This window comes from Panthera tigris, chromosome D2 (assembly GCF_018350195.1).
Source record: "Panthera tigris isolate Pti1 chromosome D2, P.tigris_Pti1_mat1.1, whole genome shotgun sequence".
NCBI lineage: Eukaryota > Metazoa > Chordata > Mammalia > Carnivora > Felidae > Panthera > Panthera tigris.
This window is the reverse complement of record NC_056670.1, coordinates 39,521,345-39,540,837: the sequence shown is the minus strand read 5'-3', so window position 1 is coordinate 39,540,837 and position 19,493 is coordinate 39,521,345.

The window sequence follows — 19,493 nt, the reverse complement described above, 5'->3', positions numbered from 1 at the left end:
TGTATGCATATTCTCTGCGTCGGGTAGATTTATTGGAACGATAAAGTTCCAACAGGAAATGGTATAAATAGACTCACAACTGGTGAGAAACCATTGTTTCCTTGTTGTGGACCCCAGTCACAGCAGAGACTAGAGGTAAAAGTTACCAAACTTTTTTGTTCAATTCATTATGTTGGATTCTGTCTTGCATTTAAGGAACTTCTAATGTCTTCGTCATAGTGGGAATTTGCAATTCCCCCCATTGTGTGTTAGGAACTCATCCACTAGACATCCATCTGATGCCATCATTAATGTGAAGATAGCTCCAAAAAAAAATCAGGGAATAACACCAGGGTAGAATTATTTATCAAGCATATGATTTAATAAAATCGTCTTAAATTCTTAGATCCCAAGCCAACATTCAGGGAGAGCCCTTGTTCTTTTTTCTTTACTCTTGTTTCTCGTTGAGTTTCAGTTTGGATGATTTCTATCAGCCTATCTGCAAAGTTCCTTGGTTCTTTCCAGTCTGCGGGGGTAGGGATTGAGTCAGTCTGGTGAGAAGTTGAGCAGAGCTTAGGTTTTTTGACGCTAGGTTATCTTCTGCGATCCATACATTCGAATTCTTCTGGCTGCTACCTGGCACTTGGTGCAGCTCTCAGGGTGCTCCAGGTTTTGCTGCAGTCTCCTGCTGCCTCTTCAGGGATCCCTGCCTGCCTGCCTACCAGGGTGGCTCCCTCTTGTCTCTGCTGCTGCCTGGCAGGAGCTTATTAGTGCTGATGACACGAGATGCTGGGTTCCTGGTGGGGGCTGGGGATCCCTGTAGTCCAAGGGCACCAGGGCCTTGTGGGTAGAGCTTTCTCAGTGTTCCTGCCCCTCCCTCACTTCCCCATGGCAGGAGAGCTTCTTGTCCATCCCCCAGGTAGCCAACTTTGGCTTCCCTTGCTCCCACAGAAGCAATGCCTGTGTCCTGGGAGCAGGAAGGTTTTGAAGGCTTCCACCCCTCTGCAAACCTCTTCAGGTTTCTGCTTCTCAGGAGAGCAGTGTCTGAGAGTTCTCAGGGTTCCATGCCCCTGCACCTCCATCTTTTGGGGAGCCAGTGGAAAAGAGCTGGTGAGTGACAGACTTTGCAGAACCTTACATGTTCTGTGTCCAGTTCTTTAGGAGCACCAAAAAAAAAAAAATGCTGCAGCAGGCCTACCCATAAGTCTTTCTGCCTGTGCACAAGCATATCAGTAGAGGAGTAGCATCTAAGGAGAGAAATTCCTGGTTCGAATGGCACACTCACTTTTTAAGCTTTAATTCAAATTCAAATTTTGCACTCCAACAAAAATTATCTTGCATCCCCAAAAAGTGCATTAATATTCCCATTTTCTTAATATTCCCACCCTGTGTATTAAGAGCCTCCTAATATTTGCAAATTTTATGGGAAAGGGACAGTCTCATGGTTGTCATTTGCAAATGAGCAGTGGGTATGTGTTTATTGCAGAAGTACTTAGTCTTTGTCATTTTCCTATTGGGTTAATGTCCTATATATTTGGAAAAGTTCTTTATATTTTAAAGAAGTTAGGTTTTTTCCTATGAATTCTAATTTTCTTCCTATCTTGTCATTTGTCTTCTAACATTGACCACGAGGTTTGTTCCTGTTCATAAATGTTCATTTGTATGCAGTTAAATCATTTCTTTTCTGCTGAGTTTCATGCCATGCTTTGGAAAAAAAACGATTCTACTCTAAAGTATATTTTAAAAATTCACTAGTTAAACTTTTATATGTCATAAAATTAAATTCTACACAGCTGTCAAAAACAATAAGACACATCTACACATAGTGCCATAGAAATAGATCCATTAAGTGTTAAGGTTTCGGAGAAAATTTTACCTGTATTATTTCATTTAAGCCTTTAACACTCCATAAAGTCGGTATTGTTATTTTCCCAATTTCACAATTCAGGAACTGAGTTACAGAGATGTTAAGTACCTTCCAACTTACCGAAAGTCTCATCGTTCACTAGTGGAGGGGCCAGAATTTGCTACAGGTTGACTGACTCCTGAACCAAACTATCTGGGTCTATATGTGGAATATGAAGAAACAATGTGGCTCTTTCCAGCTATATTCTATTCTTGAGTAGAATTTGGCAACTGGGAAGAAATCCTTTCTGAGTGTGTTTGTCCTAGAATGAGCCTGTTTTGCTTTTATAATGATTATGTTTTTAAAAATCCATCTGACAGTAAAGAAAGATCCATTGGGTCTCTCTAAAAGGATAGTTTTAGTGCTAAATATTCTCCAAACTTCTTTGAGCCTGGAAAATAGTTTGGGAGAGCATTTCGAAGAACTAGCGTTTATTTTAAAATAAAACCTTTGGGAGAAGGAACTCAAAGAGTAGATTTATCCCCCCCAGGTCCCTTCACTTTGCTGACAGCCGTGTTCCCAGGATCACTTCCTCAGTAAATAATGCTGAAAGCAATGCCACTTTACTATTTATTGAAGATACAATGTATGTTTTCATTAATATTTTAACCTTGGCCCTTTTCAGTTACTTCTGCAAGGGAAAAGGTTTTGTCATTGACGCGCTTTACTTTTTTAATGAATTAAATGATTCTCTGGCATCTTGCAACATCCTATTGAAGCAGTTGAGATAGTCCACATTTCATTACCAAGTTATGTGGGTTGCAGATGCACCTGTTTCCCCATCTGACTCTCCATGTCTGTCATTGATCACATCCCTGCAAGCCGGTGCCTTCTCTTCTGATCTCGTATCACCCCCCTCCCCCAGCCTAAAAAAACTTCATATACATTAACCGCTGCAAAGTGTTCATGCCAACAAAATCCGGAGCATAGGTTAATTATTGGGGGAAGTCCCTTTCCTTGGGCAATCTGCACACTTATTTAAAAAATCCTTATGACAGTTCATGCAAGCACAAGGCTTTGAGGGTTTTATCTAAGGGCTTATTCATCTGCATTGATTAAATCCCACATAATTAGACTCAGTTCAGGGTCACTAAGAACAGTGATGTGTTTCTACAGAAACCGTCACATTCTTTTCACCTACCACCTGTTTCCTTTCCTTCTTTCTTTTTTAAATTAACAACTGGTGCCTGCCCTCTGGACTGGAGAAACTTCATAGTAGTGTCCATGGTTCCAAGAATAAGAGTTTGGTTTAAAAACCTATGACACTTACTTCCTCATCAAATAATTATGAAGACCCTATTATGTGCCAAGTCTTGAGAAATTTTTAAAAATAATAATAAATAAATAAGATGTAATCTCTTTCCCCAAAAGAACTTCATAACCTAGCAGATGCCAGAGGCTGGTAAAGATATTATTGCAAAATGCAGGACAACTGGTACTTCTAAGTGGAGATAAAACCAAACTCCATGGAACCAATACGGACACGAGGAAACCTGGCAAAGTTTCTTCACGTTCCCTGGTAAGAAACTCACAAAAAATCTTTCACTCAAAAGACAGGTGTGTGCACAAGCTCATTCCCTTGGCAAGTTCACTTCTCTCTTCATTCGCCTTCAGATTCAGTTTTTACCATGTTTCCATGCCAGGTCATGCACTGAATATACACAATCACATATACCCCATTATTTAAACCTAAGGATTTGTGACGTAATCAGTACTCCATTTTCATACAAGAAAGCTCATACAGAGGTTAGTTTCCTCAAAACCACATAGTTGGGGAAAAGGTGAATTAGAATATGAACCTAGTTTTCCTGCCTCAAGACCACTGACTATCCCACCACGATTGTGTGCTCTACCACGACTTCAGCTTTTGTATGAATCTTTTGTATGAATGTCCCCACTGGTTAGGCTGGAGGAACATAAAGTTATAGCTAGAAGACACTCTAAGGGCTAGTTTCCTCTATAGTCCAGTCTCCCAAGGTAGGCAATATTTCCTCTCATTTATTTGTGGCTGATGTTTTTTTGCCTTTCCACTTAATATTGCAAACCTAGGGGTGCCTGGGTGGCTCGGTTGGTTAAGCATCCCACTCTTGATTTGGACTCAGGTCATGATCTCACAGTTCATGAGATAGAGCCCTGCATTGGGCTGCATTCTGGGCATGGAGGCTGCTTAAGATTCTGTCTCTCCCTCTCCCTCTAACCCTTCCCTGTTCCTGCACAAGCACTCTGTCAAAAAAAAAAAAAAAAAGTTACACTTCAGAGATAAAACAATTTCCCAAATGACCATAAAAGTTTAACTATTAATTGAAATATAAATCAATAAGGTTCTCCTTTATCTTCATTTATTTCAGTTTCTTATATCCTAGTCTCAGAATCATGACCCATTTTGAGAACCTAACCTTAGAATGTTCGATGAGAAACAGAGGGCTTTGCACTGAATGTTCTATTTCTGGTGTCTTTTGTATTCATCCTAAAACATTTCTTATCCTGAAGCTGTTGGCCAATCTGATTTGTCTAGTATAATTAAAAGGTGTATCCAGTATTCAAATAACTATTTTAAGGTACCACAAGATAAGTGAAGCTAATGAAAATCACTATTGCATCCTGAAAGACAAATTAGCCCCGTAGAGAAATGGCCCACACTAAAATGGCTTAACAGGTGTCTCTGATCATTTTGGCATTTCTCCCACATTAAAACAAGACCAGAAACTATAATCTAATTGACTAGACTGTAATAATAATTTCTATGATTTATTGGGTACCTTTATACTGTATTGGTTATCCATTGTTACATAACAAATTACCCCAAATCTCTGCCACTTAACGCAACAAACTGTTATTATTGCATAGTTTCTGTGGATCACAAATTCAGGAAGGACTTATTTAGGTGATTCTGCTCAGGGTTTCTCATGACGTTGCAGGCATCCATTTCCAAAATGGCTCCCTGGCATAGCTATCAGCAGGCACTACTGGTTCCCATACTTGGACCTCTCCACAAGGGTTACTCGAGTATCCTCTGACTTCCTCCTGAGCAAGTGACCCAAGAAGGCAAGATGGAAAACGCAATGTTTTTTATGATCTAGCCTCAGAAATCATATTCCACCATGTCCACAATATCCTAGAGTTTGCATCTATCTGCCCTACTGACTATCAAAGGGGCTACATAAAAAGATAAATAATTGGGGCCACCATGAAGTCTGCATACCACACATCATTAGCACTTCACAAGAACTACTTCTTTTGACCCCAGTACAGCCCCATGAGATAAGATAGTTACTCATGTGATATCCATTTATAGATATGGAAACTACAATTCAGAAAGGTATGAACCCAAAGCCTCTAGGTAGCATGTGTTAGAATTAGGCCAACTAGATTTCCTTATGTGAGCACTTAACTATGGACTTTCTACCTCTAAGGATAAAAACCTAGAAGGACATGAGTGTGGTGTTGCTGACGAAAAGCTGAAAAACATTCTCTGGAGTTGCAAAATACCTGTGGCATCTATGTGGAAGTGAAGGTTAGATGAAGGAAAGCCAGAATGTAAGCACAGGTGAGTGCTGCTTCCACGGTGCCATAAAGAAGGACAAAGACTCCCTGACTGTGAAAGAGAACTCTTCTGTTCCTTGCCCATATCCTGCACGAGTGGCCCAATCCTTACACTTGGAATCCAGTTCATCTAGATAGCATTGTAGAAAACAGTGCTCAGGATAATGGACTTAAGTCTTCAAGAATCCGTAAAAGAGAATCTCCTGCTGTAAATTAACACATCGAGATCTGATATTTGCAAATCTATCTCTCAGTTTGGGCAATGCTGGGTGGCACGAATCTAAAGACGAGATCTCACTAGTTGACTTGGCCAAAATCCTTCTCCTCTGAAGCTGCCAACTAGCCAGATTTCAAAACTTCCTCTTCTACTTTAATAAAAACAGAGAGCTCTTGAAATACTTGCTCACTTAAAATCATTTTGTACCTCCAAAATGATGTTTCGAGCTTCATGGAGTACCAGTACCCAAGGACTGGAGAGTACTGACCACAGTCAGAATTGTGCAGGGAGAACATTCCATCCTAAAACCAAGTCAGCATCTTTCTAGGAATAATCCCTCTTTTGGGGGGCAGAGGGGGGCTTAAGAAATTTCATTTTTGAAAAGTAGTTATGTACTTCAGCACCAAATCCAACTTTACCCAGAAACCTAATCTCTGCCACTTTATAAATAACAACCAAATGAGTAATACAAATGCAAATTAAACTGCAGGGGAGGACCGGTGGCTGGAGGGGAAGAAATCCTTAGAGGATCAGTTTATCTCCTAGGTAATGAAGATGACAGCCTGGTGCCCAGATTAGTTTGTTCTCTCCTAAGCCACGGGGAAAGAGATGATGAGAATTGAGGGCACAGCTGTGGAATGCATCCTGAAGCCCATACGCTTGGGTTCCCAAGGCTGTTCCCAAGCTTTCGCACAATAATGTTTGATTACTACAGTAACTGATGACTGTTTTTATTTGCGTTCCCCACAGTGCTGCTACCGGATGCATCCTCAGCTTGGGACTGCTGAAAATCTTTAATGTGTAACTGCTAGTTTCCATAAGAATGAAGCTAACCTCGCAGGGATCAGGTCCAGGAGAAGTAGGTTTTCAGAAGCAATCTAATATTTTCACAGCAGTGGTCTCTCTGTATGGTTCTTTTTAAAGTTTAGGGAGGTGGCTCCAGAGTTAAGAGCGTGGAATTACAGTATGAGCTACACTGTGTTCACTAGGACAGACACAAAAGCAGTCAAGGTCTCTACTTGTTCCCGTATAATTACCCTCATGGTGTTCAGAGTAGAGAAGACTGGTCTTCAGGACAAGTGTGAGGCCAATACTGGCCAAACTGAGTTTCCTCAGATATCCAAAAGGTTAAATATGTCATTTTTAAAAATAAAATGTACTGTACTTAATACTACTCCCTTGCCAAAAAAAGAAAAAGAAAAAGAAAATCTGCTTAAGTAGAGAGTAGGTAATAGATCGTTGATAGGACATCACAGAAAGAAAAAATAAATGCGAGTGTGGATCAACAGCATGATGTAACTACCAAAATCCATGCCAAAAACTTAGCATAGCCTACTGCCCATGAAGAGGGAGGTGTTCATGCCCCAGACCACCTCCCCTCACCTGTGCCCTATGCACTGTTCTGCCCACTTTAATTTAGCAAGGGCATTGATATCATAGCTCTCCCCACCACGCCCATCCAAATGGCTTTTGGAAAGATCTTTTCATGCCAGGCTTCCTGAGGTCTTCAGGATCCGAAGATTTTTTTCACACACTGTGATCCCTTAATATGATGTACAGCACTAATTCAAAATTCTTTTCCTCAGGAGTTAAAAATATTTCTTAGTTATCTTTTTGTATCCAGTGTTACTGGCAAAAAGTCTGATGTCCTATAAAATTCAAAAAAAGATTGATAATCTTGATTACACAAAAATTGAAACAGAAAAAAGGTGCAGGAAGATTGCCATTGCCTCACATTTCTGCAATTTTTAAAAATGCGTAGCTTAATAGATGGTTGTTTCTGCATTCTTCCTATCGCAATTTCACATGTCATGTGGCCTGTAGAAAATTCCACCGTATACTCATAAGATAATGACAGTGAAAAAGCAAATAATATCTTGGTATTCTGAAAATTCTTTTTACTTCATACACTGCCTGACGTAGTCTTGGGGAACCCCCAGGCTCCCTAGGTTATACTTTGAGAACTGCTAGTATGAAAAACTTTTACACCAGAGAAGAAAAAGTCCAAAAATATTATTTTAAAATGGGCTACTGAAATGAACAGACTATTCAAGGAAAAAGGAAATGTCTTTGGACATAAGAAATGTTCAAGCTTACTCATATTAAAAGAAACATAAACTAAAATTAGCCCAAGACACCATTTATCAAAAGAAAGAAATGTTTTCTCAGAAGTCTGGCAACATATTTTGTTGGCAAGTCCGTGGAGAAACCCAGTAGCAATAAAAAACCTTAGCACTCAGATTATGAGTTCTAAACACCATTTCTCTGTAATAGAAATTAGATATCCTCAAGAAATAGCTAATTTCCAGTCTGGAGCAGAAATATACAAGATAAGCATAGAACATTTTGTTGTAGCCAATAAAAAGGGAACCGTCAAAGAATTTTAGAATCACGTCTAAAGGACTCAAAAGCCAAATTGATGAGTTATATCAAATATGGTATAACTTCATTATCAATAAGGATAATACCCACAATTGATCAAAATATGTTTAAATCCATGACTTCATAATAATACTGCAAGATAATAATAATAAGTGAAATTTAAAGGATGATAGCAAACCAAGTCATTTTATTTTTTTAAGTTTATTTATTTTGAGAGAGGCAGAGAGAGAGAGAAAGAGGGAGGGAGAGAATCCCAAGCAGGCTTTGCACTATCAGTGCAGAGACCAACACCGAGTTCAGTCTCATGAACCGTGAGATCATGATCTGAGCAGAAGTCAAGAATCGGATGCTTAACCAACTGAGCCATCCTGGTTCCCCAAACCAAGTCATTCTGAAAACTAATTAATAAAGGGAAAGGCTAATGTATTTATCGTGCCTTTCATATAAGAACTATACCAATGGATTATTGAATAGTAAAGGAAGGGAATTTTTTTTTAAGTTTTTTTAATGTTTATTGATTTTTGAGAGACAGAGAGAGAGCATGAGTGGGGGAGGGGCAGAGAGAGAGGGAGACACTGAATCCAAAGCAGGCTCCAGGCTCCGAGCTGTCATCACAGAGCCCAACACAGGGCCTGAACCCACAAACCGGGAGATCATGACCTGAGCCAAAGTAGGATGCTTAACCAACTGAGCCACCCGGGCGCCCCAGGACTTTTCTTTTTATAGAAGCATGAAAAAATGAAGAAGGAGTGATAGAATTAGAATTCTACCATTTTGCAACCCCTAAGAAATTGATTGACCTAAGCATTGATTCACTCATCACCAAAGACTTCAACATGACCAAAAACAAACAGATACTATGTGTCTCCAGTGGACAACACCACCAATAAAGTATTCTTGGTATAAAAAACAACTAAACGGAATAAAAAGAAGCCTCAAAATTTGATTACCTACTTGCCAAGTTGGTAGGAAATATCTGCTCATCTGGTAGTTGGAGACTTACACAATTTATGTGACATTTTCCAGGAAGGTGTGTCCCATGGATCCATAGATCTCAGGTCTACTTACGTTGCTTGAACAATCCTAGAAAACAGGATGTACTGCTAAACTCTCCCATTAGCAAAAAATATTAGTCGTTTATCACATATGTCATTAGCATATTTACAAGAAGATTCTACTCAGTCTAGGCCTTCTTTCTTTCCCAGGGGAATCCCCATGGGCGAGAATAGACTTTAGACCTACTTCTTAACCATTTCCTTCCTTCATGCCCTTCCATGTGATAAGACAAATTATTGAAAGGTCACAAATTATAGCACACCGAGAGATCACAAGTAATAAAAAGAGACAAATGGAATAAAATTAAAACGCCAGAAATTAGCCCATTTCTAATTATGAATGTAACATATGCTGGGGATAATAACTAAAAATCAATGGGGGGAAACATGAATTGTTTAACAATAGTGTTGAGAAAATGAAGTCATTTCGGTAGTCATACTCCAGGATGGCTCCCAATCATACGTGCCTCCTGGCGTTCACATTCTTGCATCGTCCTCTCCCACACCGGCTCAGATCCGGTCTGTGTAACCAATTGCATATGGCATAGAAAACAAAATATTTCCAAGGTTAGGTTGTTAATGACGATGACTTTCATCTTGAGTTGCCTCCCTCTTTTTTTCCCTTTCTCCTTCATGTCTTGCTCTGGGGAAAGCAGGCGGCCACGTTGTGAACAGTCCTCCGGAGAGATTTGCAAGACAAGGTCTCGATAAACCTGCAGCCACTAACCAGTGAGGAACTGAGGCTTACCAACAATGATGTGAATGCGCCTATCATCCAGTGAGGAACTGAGGCTTACCAACAATGATGTGCATGCGCCTATCATCAAGTTTTCCGAGCTGTGAAATTACTGCAACCCTGGCCAGCAGGTTACCTGCAACCTTGTGAGACACCCCGGTAAACATCTTGCAAAAGCTGCTGCCAGATTCCCAGGTGTGAGAATGTGCGATAATGTTTGTTGTTTCAGCTACTAAGTTTTAGGGTGATTTGTAACGTAGTGAGCGATAACTAATACAGATCTTGGCACCAAAAGGAAGATGTGCCATAACAAAAGCCTATATACGGCCCAGGCAGTGGGCAGCAACCAGACAAGTCTAACTTGTCTAATTGGACCATTAGTAAAATTTTGGACTTTAGGGAGGTTGCCGGTGGGGGCTTAAAAGAAAATGAGGAAATTCTTACTGGAAACTGGAGGAAAGGAGACCCTCATTATGTCCTGACAGAAAGTTTAGCAACAGTAACCAGAAGTAATGTGGAAGTTAAAAATATACTTCGTGGATTGGATCATGATCTAGGTAAGGAGATTTCCAGCCAGAGTCATGAAAATGCCACAGAAATGCTGCTTCGAGTAAAATCTGAGAGGACAGTGATAAGTTGAAGAAAAGACCATTACACACAGAAAGAACCAGAACTTGCTAGTTTCAAAGGTTCCCAGCCCCACCGGATGGCCAGCAATCCTAAATTTAGGAAATAGCTCTGAGCAAAGATCAAACCAAGGACACTCTCAAGAAAATAGGGTTTAAACATGAAGCTGAGGGAGTGAGAAGTATCAAAGAAATATCAATAAAAATATCAAAGGTGGTGCCTCAGAGTGTCATTCAGTAGGACAAAAAAGCTCTTTAAGGTTTTAAGAGTGTGACTCACAGGTCCTTTAAATCAAACAACAGAGCTTCTAAAAGCTTAAGAGCGTTGTTCCTCAATAGAAGCCCGAAGTAATAAAGGGCTTATCTTGAAAAGATTTGTTAGTATGCTTTTGTCTAATGGCCTGAACTCCAAAAATATGCACAGGAGACCCACGAGGTTTTTAAGAGAATGCTATATTCAGAAACATCTACAACTTGGACTGAAAGGGACAGAAACAGCACAAAATGAAAAGACGCCTCTGGGTCCCCAAAATCTACAACCAGGAAGCATTCGGAGAACACTACTCAGCTACAAACACAAGGTACCTTTATAAAAATGAACGCATGACTCAGAGAGTGAAACCCAGAACCCAGAGAGTGTAGCCAAAACCATGAAGAATAATAATGAATAACTCTTTTGCAGAAGTATAACTAAGTTCTAAAAAAGGGAACCTCCTGCATATATTTCACAATTACTATGATCTGGTGACAATTAGTGTCTCCTATTGTCCTGCTTTCTAAATAGTCATGTCTACAGACATCATCCTATGCCTGTTCCATCCTGAATGTTGGGTATGTGGGGGACAAATAACTTGTTTCTTTAATTTTGCAGATCAAGAGAACTTTTATTCAAAGAATCATACTTAAAGGACTCATCCAAGGAGTCTCATACTCACTTGGTCCTGACTTAGACAGTAAGATTCTGAACTTTGACTCAATGCTCCAATAATACCAAGCAATAGCAAAAATGTAGATAAGTAAGAACCACTATGCATTGCTAGTGGAGAAGACATTTTTTGAGGGGAAGATTAAAGATATTTTGGCAAAATTAAAGATATTCATATCTACAACCTTAGTCATCTTACTCCATAATAGGAAAACTCTCACCTGGGAATGTAAGGAGGCATGCATAAGGATGTTCACTAAATATTGCTGGGGGCTCCTGGGTGGCTCTGTCAGTTAAGCATCCAACTCTTAATTTCATTTCAGGTCACAATCTCAAGGTTTGTGAGTTCTGTCTTCACATTGGGCTATGGGCTGGCAGCGCAGAGCCTGCTTGGGATTCTCTCTCTTACTCTCTCTGCCACTCCCTTGCTCACTCTCTCTCTCTCTCTCTCTCTCCCAAAATAAATAAATAAAACATTAAAAAAATATTGCTTATGGTAACAAAGTCTGAAGCCATCAACAGAGGAATGAATAAGTAAAATGTGAGACAAGTATTTGATAGATGATGTATAGAATAAGCTAGAGATTTACAAACACCAACAATATTGAAACTTTTTAACAATAGAATTGATTAAATAAATGAAGTAAAATGAGTTCTGTCACACAACACCACTTATATAAGTTAAAAAGACGCACTTGCCAAACTAAATTTTATGATTTTCACTGATGACCTATCTAAGTAGAGACATTAAATGCCCTTGAGTGTCCGTCTATGGGAGATACAGACATGAACTTGAAGAGGGGCACTGAAGGAGAAAACAACCAAACAAAGAAAAGAAGTTGTGTGCTAATGAATCGTGAACTGAAAAATATGACTAACTCAATTATCAATATCTGAGATTCATACACACACAGAAACAGGTATGGAGAAAAGAAGAAGCAAACTAACCAAGAGACAAAAGGAGGGCAGAGAGCAGAAAGAGGAAGAAGGAAAAGGGAAGAAAAGCAAATTGGCTAAAAGGTGTGTTGGACTTTTAACTAAAGAGCCTGTAGGTCACGGAGAGGCATTAGCAACTCTAGGCTCTGGTTAGAGTTGCAAGCCTCTTCCATGTTTAGCATTATATGCTAACTCTTTTCAGATTTTGTGATCTGCCATACCATGAGAAAGTGTCAGGAATGATGAGTACCTCAAGCTGAAGAAAAGGTCTAACTTGGTTTTGTTTGTTGTTTTTCTGGCTCATCGGTTGAAAGAAGTAGTAAGGAGTCCAAGGTATTGTGCTACTGAAGGAAAAATATCAGAGAACTTTTATGCTCAATCAAGTTTCCTGGAACAGGGCTCTCTTGAGCCGCCTAGGAAACTGACCTCACACTGTCTGCAGAGTATTGAGCCATTTAGGGTCTCTGGCTCCTGAATCCCTTTTCAGTGCATCCAATTCCCTTTGGAAACATGTCTGAAGGCTTTTTAAAAGCTACTAATTAGATAAAATTCGTATCACACTCAGAAATTGTGTTTCATTAATACACTCTGCAAACGCTACTATTAGCCATAGTTATGTCTTATTAGCAGTAAAAAAGCATTGAGTGGCTTGCCCGGGCAGCCAGTGGTACTGCTGGCCTGTCCATTGCCCATATTAATTATGAAGCCATCTTTCAAAGGGCAGCATGACAAGCTGGCTGGAGATGAATAGAAATCTGTGACTATTTTTCTATTTCTCTCAGTCCCTTTCCCACTGAAACCTTGATGGTACTTGGATAAATGATATTTGAGAGCCCCCATTTCTAAGACCCTTAATGAGACCATTAAAGCCAAGGAGGGGGAAAAAGTGTCGTGTGTTACGAAAAGCAGGCCAAGAGACATGGTTCGTGCCTGCTGAAAAAGCAAAACCTCATTGCTTGCTCAGGAAGCCAGGTGTGAGAAAAGAATTTAGTATCCATCTGGACACTTAAATCTTAAAATACTATGGAGGAGGAAATTCAAAGAATCAAAAATGAAGAGAGCAACAGACGCCAGACTGGCTAAAAGTCAACCATCGTAAAAAGCCAACCCCTTGGCTCAAGATGCAATTACATCTTTCTAATTGGTCCAGCTCAAAATGCTGAGCTTCCAGGAAGGTGGAGGAGGTGACCACAGGGAGATTTCTTACCTACACTTTTGTAGACTATAATTCAGATGGTCGTGTCCTATTATGATAAGTAAATCCAAAGAAACTTGATACTACAGTAAGTGCAAGTAATAAAACTGTCCTTTAGAAAACCACAGTCCTATTACAGTGGGATATATTCTTTGTCTTGCTAGAAAGCACAGCCTTAGTCCCTCCTGGAGGAATTATAATTTCTTAACCGCCTACGTAAGGAGAGGCCAAAAATCACCATAGTAAATACAGTGGGTAAGGGTGAGCCCTCAGTCCAGGAAATTAAATGCAAGAGGTCAGTGAAGGCGATTCCATGACCAATGCCAGATGGCCAACTTTCCGCATGCCCAGAAAAGGTAGACGTTGCTAAAAGCCCTCCAGTGAATCCTCTGCCTCAGAGTTTGCCAGGAGGAAGGGGGTGAACAGATGTTGTAACAATGAAGATTCCCCATCGTGGCCAGGACAAAATACTTCAGGAGTCAGAATCACATCACCAGAGGTGATTAAAAAATTCATTGTGAGCAGATGGATGTAACAGCTACTGTAAAGGGCAAAGAAGCAGATTTTTACAGATATTAGGGAAAAGACTCTATAGCGTTCTGGTGTCCTGATTCCATCAAGGTTCCAAAACCAGTTCTGCTCAGTCCGTAACAGCCCATATCATCCCTAGAATGTGGTTGTGCACATCCTTAATACACAGGATAAAGCACTGGTTGTTGGGTCCCTAGACCTACGTTGCTTGACTTGTCTTTCTGCAATTTAATTTATGAAAACTTCAACTTTCGCCTCTGCAGAATAACAACAGTCATGCCCACTTGGCAGGATTCTTTGGAGGATGCCTATGATAAATGTAAAAAAGAGCCCAGTGCCTGGCACATGAGATGACCTGAGCTGAACTGGCACTGATTTTTGTTATTATTATTATTATTATTATTATTATTATTACCATCAGTTGTTAGTACTCATGTGTTGACATCTCTGTAACACGCTCGAGATCAATGATCATATTACTTAAACTTGTGATTTGAATAAGGAACACTTTCTTAAGGTCAAACATCACAGTATTTTGAGAGGACTGCCCATGTTTTGGAATAATGGCATTAGTACTTGAGATGATCTTAACAACAAAAAAAAAATTGCCAAATTCAAGTTAAAGGAAAAGGAAAGTCCAACAGTACATCTAGAGAAGAAAAAATTAGCTGTGCAAATTACTGTCATGTCCAAAACTACCAAAATTGGTCTATGGATCTAGTGAATCACTTAGAATAAAAAGCACATAAAGTTTCTGTAAACAGCATTTCTTTCAGTGTATACATGTATGACTCACCCGGTGTGTGCACCAGAATATGGACCCTCTGTGCAATTTGAACCTCTGCCTGGAATACAGCAAGTGAAAAAGTGAAAAAGATTCAAGAGACTGTAGAAATGATTGGTGTAGAAGAAAAAGAAGAAGAGGAAGGAGAAAAGAAAAGAGAAAGGAAGGAAGGAAGGAAGGAAGGAAGGAAGGAAGGAAGGAAGGAAAAAGAAGAAACAGAAAAATCTGTACAAGCAAAAGGAAAGATCCTTGGGACACAACAATAAAAATGTTCACCTACCTAAAAGGAAAGAAATGATGCTCCTTCCCAATAGAACTTTTTCAGTGGAATTTTCCTGAATGAAGAAACACCATCCTCTCCATGTTCTCCTTTTCATCTCTCAAAAAACTATGTGGCAGGTAAGCCAGTGTTACCTCCATTTCCCAGACGAGGACAGGGAGCCTCAGTAAGCCGGGGGGTAAAGTGGAAGGGCACGGTATGAAGCCCAGACTTTCCGACTACCTGCCCTGGTTCCACCATCTCACGTGCTACACTCGGAGACTCAGTGGATTCTCTTTCTCGTGGGAATTTCAAGAATAGATTTCGTCTCTGAGAGATGAAGTTCTCTCTAGAGGGAGAATTAATGATCTCTTTCTCCATCAGGATTCCTTCCAGAATTTGATTCCTCTGCATATTCTCCTTGTCTGAGCCTGGGCTATTGGTTGACCTACTTTGGAAGCAGAAGGAGCACCTGTAAGAGAGGGAAGAGTCGGCACCAGAATGTCCTAAGTACTTCTGGGTTTTAATGAGGTGGATGTAAAACCAAGATTGTGAATATGATGACAATATCACACCACATTGCCGCAGGGGTTATGAAACATGTAGACTGATTGACACTATTGTCAAAACAAGCTTAAAAATAGAAAGCATATACCTGTATGTCAATAACACCTCTGAAATCAGCTTAATCTCAGTGCACGGCAGCAGGCTGTGAAACAGTTTGACCCATATGGATCCTTAATAAATATTTTGAGGAACTAAATAGCTCTACGTCAAGTGGTGTTTTTCACGATGTCTTTCACTGCTGTCTGTCTTCATATTTGCCTGGGTTCAAATCAAGGCCCTACTAAATCTCAACCTTACTATTCCCCATTCTCTGTATCCACAAATAAAGATAATAGGCTCTGTCTCATAATTTATTTACGGGAATAAATAAAATCATGTTTGTATAGACCTTCGATGATGTTGGTAGATATAATTACTCACTAAATGTTAACCATTACTATTAGCTGTTCTCATGGATGCCAAGCCCCTGAAACTCTTCTCTCTCTTCAGCTTTGCCTACTTCATGCCTCACCTGCCAGGTCAATCTAATCCTAAATTCTAAAAGCAAACTTGGTCTTGAGTACCACTGCCCATCATCACAGAAGTCAGGGTCACTTGCTGCTAGTTCAGTTGTACCTTTGTACGAGTTCCAAATGCTGGAAGTGTTAGTTTCCTAATACCTGCCATGCAAGTACCGTAATTGGGGGGGGGGGGGGGGTGGGGCGCTTAAAGTAACAGTAATTTACTCTTTCACAGTTCAATAGGCTGTAAGTCTGAAATCAAGGTGTCTGCAGAACATGCTCCTCTTAAACTCTGGGTAGAAGCCTTCCTTGTGTTCTCCCTGCTTCTGGTGGTGGCCACTGATTTCTTGTGTTCATTGACTCATAGACGCATTACTCTAATCTCTGTCTCCGTGGTCACATGGACCCCTCCTTCTGTGTCTTTGACTTCACATGGTGTTTTCCTCTTCTTATAAGAATTTCCATTATATTCAATTAGGACCCACCCTAATGACTTTATTTGAATTGATTAAATATGCAAAGAACCTACTTCCAAGTAAGGTCACATTCACAAATACTGGGGGGTTAGGATGTTAACATATCTTTTGAGGAGGTCACAATCCAACCCATAACACCAGGCCTTTTCCTTGTTCAGCACTCATGTAGGTGGCATTTTTTTTTCTTATCACCTTACATGCAACATGCATGTAAACAAGACATAATGGTCCCTACTCTCACGGACATACCAGCCTCTGGAGGGAAACAGACATTAAAGAAACAACTCAATAAGTTAGCAACTAACTACAATTGTAATGAGTGTTGATAGGTGTTATGAGAACAAGTAACAAGGATCCCTAACCCAGTCCTTGAGGAGGGGAAGGCTTCCCAGAAAAAGGGAACTGGAAAATGAGCCAGAGCAAGTGAGGCAAATGTTGCTGAGTGGGATAGGCAGCAATTTAGGCACAGGAAGCAAGATATGCAGACTTCCTGAAAGCATGAAGGGGATGGATACTTGAGAAGAATTTTAAAAGTTCACTGTGCCTGAAATAGAGAAACAAGACCAGGGTGCAGAAAGTAGCCAACCTTCCAAGACTACACAATGTCTATAAAGAACTTGGCCCCAGGACCCAGGGCATCTGTGCAAGAATTTTAGGTAAAGTATTGTTACCATGTTTCTGCCAAACCAAACCACTAACAAATATTCATAGCCTCCTGACCCCCATGTATAAGCAGGAAACACAAGGGTGTCTGACAAGCTCTTCCAGATTCTGACCTGATGTTCTTTCCTATTTCATTGTTACCATCACTATCATTGGTGTTAGCTCATTCTGTCTGCCTTGCCTTCATTTCTTCTTTCTGGTCATTTCATTTGTATCAGCCAGATTAGAGTCACCAAGATACTATCTGGACCTCAGGTAAGAGAAAGCGTGGAACATTTGACTCAAAGGCCTTCACCTTTCCATGGGACTCACTTCACTGAAGACAACTCAAACGACAAACCAAGCTAACTAGACCTGGGGATAAGTTTACACACACACACGCACACACGCACACACACTAACTTGGAGTTAGCCCTTCCTTTGACAGATTGTGAATGCAAAATACGAAAAACCAGAGAAATTATGTTAAACCTTGTGGTTGAACAAGATAGGTTCTCTTCACCTGGTTGGAAATATCATGGAATCTTCCCTATGAATTCCACAAAACTGATTTTTGTTAAGCTTTTATAATTTGGTGACACTGAGTATACACATTTGTGCCTGGATGTTCATTTTCTTTAAATGTTTATTTTTATTAGCTTAGAAAGCTAACAAAGTAAAAATCTACTTCATTGGCAACTGTCAAGCTAATGAAAGAGAAATTGCAGTGATTTATCCAAACATTTGATTCATTCTGAGATCTATTAAATCTTTCAAAGGTAATGGAATCGCATTAAATTCCAGATTCTAAAAAACAACATAAGAGTTCATTCTACTCTCCAGTCTAATGCACAGTATTTCTTGTTTAACCAGAAATCACAAATACCAGGGATTTCATTTGAACTTGAGACCACCCAGTACCTCCTGGATTAATGCCTCCTAGCATTAAGCAGGAATATTAAATTAAGGAAAATGCCAGTCTCGTAGCTTTACTAAATGTAATTTATGGTTTAACCATCGTATTAAATCCTTTAATTGAAATTTGTAAAACAAATGGTAGTATTAGTAATTCCTTTATCAGCTTCTAATTCTCTGCCTACTTAACACCCGTCTCCAACCCAGGGGAAATATAGTTCCCAAATGCAATCCTTGAACTTGGGAAAACGCCATTGAATCTTCACATTGCATAACCTTAATGTTTCACTATTTCTGCAAGATAACACATTTTCATTTATCACACAAATGAGCTCATTTCCTTTTTGTGGTGCAAATGCATATTAACAGGGCCTTTCTAGCTTAATATTATCTGGACTTCTGGCTTACACTGTAATTATACATAAAAAAGAACAATAGTTCAAATGGAGCAAGGAACAGGAAAACAGAACCAAAATGGCAACTAACGTGGTGGAAAGTCAAAAGCAAATGAGAAATTATAGCAAAACCATGGAATAAGAAGTACAGAGTGACAAAGACAATAAGGGAAGCGGGAATTGGCTGAGTGTCATTATCATCTTTCTCAATACATCCTTCTAGGTAAAGGCAATTGTTTGTTTTTTATAACTGGAGCTTTCCAAACATAAGTATATGCTGGGCTTTCTCTGCTACCATGTGCCTACATGTTGGACAGTTTCTCCCTATCTGGAACAGCAAAACTTGTCTCGATGTTTAAAGGTAAACACATCCTCCCACATCCTTAAACCTCGAGCCAGAAATGTCAATTAATTCTGCAAGACAGAGAGCAGGCAGGATCAGGTCGAGCGAAGGGTCTTCCAGCCCACAGTGCGAGAAGAAAAAGCCTGGCTGGGAAATAATGGAAAAGGCTCAAGAAGAATCCACGTGTATCCACTAGCTTGAAGGAGCCAGGGCCAAAAAGAAGACTGCAGGAGTGGGGGAGGGGAGTCAGGAGGTGAGAAGGCACAGGTCTGACCTTACCGCCTAGCCAGTGATCAGGACTTGTACCAGGAGCCAGCACCCATCCACAGGAAGGAGGTGAGTGGCACTCATTCCGGTTCACTTTCAGTGAGGGCAGGGATTGGAAGCTCAAGAGCTGGCTGTACCCACCGGCTGTCAACCAGGGAAAGGCAATGAGAGGCAATGCCGTCCCAGGCATGGGGCATTCAGGCTTTTGGCAGAAGGTGCCCGGCACTTTCCACCTGCCCCACCTGGCCTATGAGTGTCCACGTGAAACAACTTTCCCTCTGACTCTGAGAGCAGGGGCTGTACAAACAGAGCTT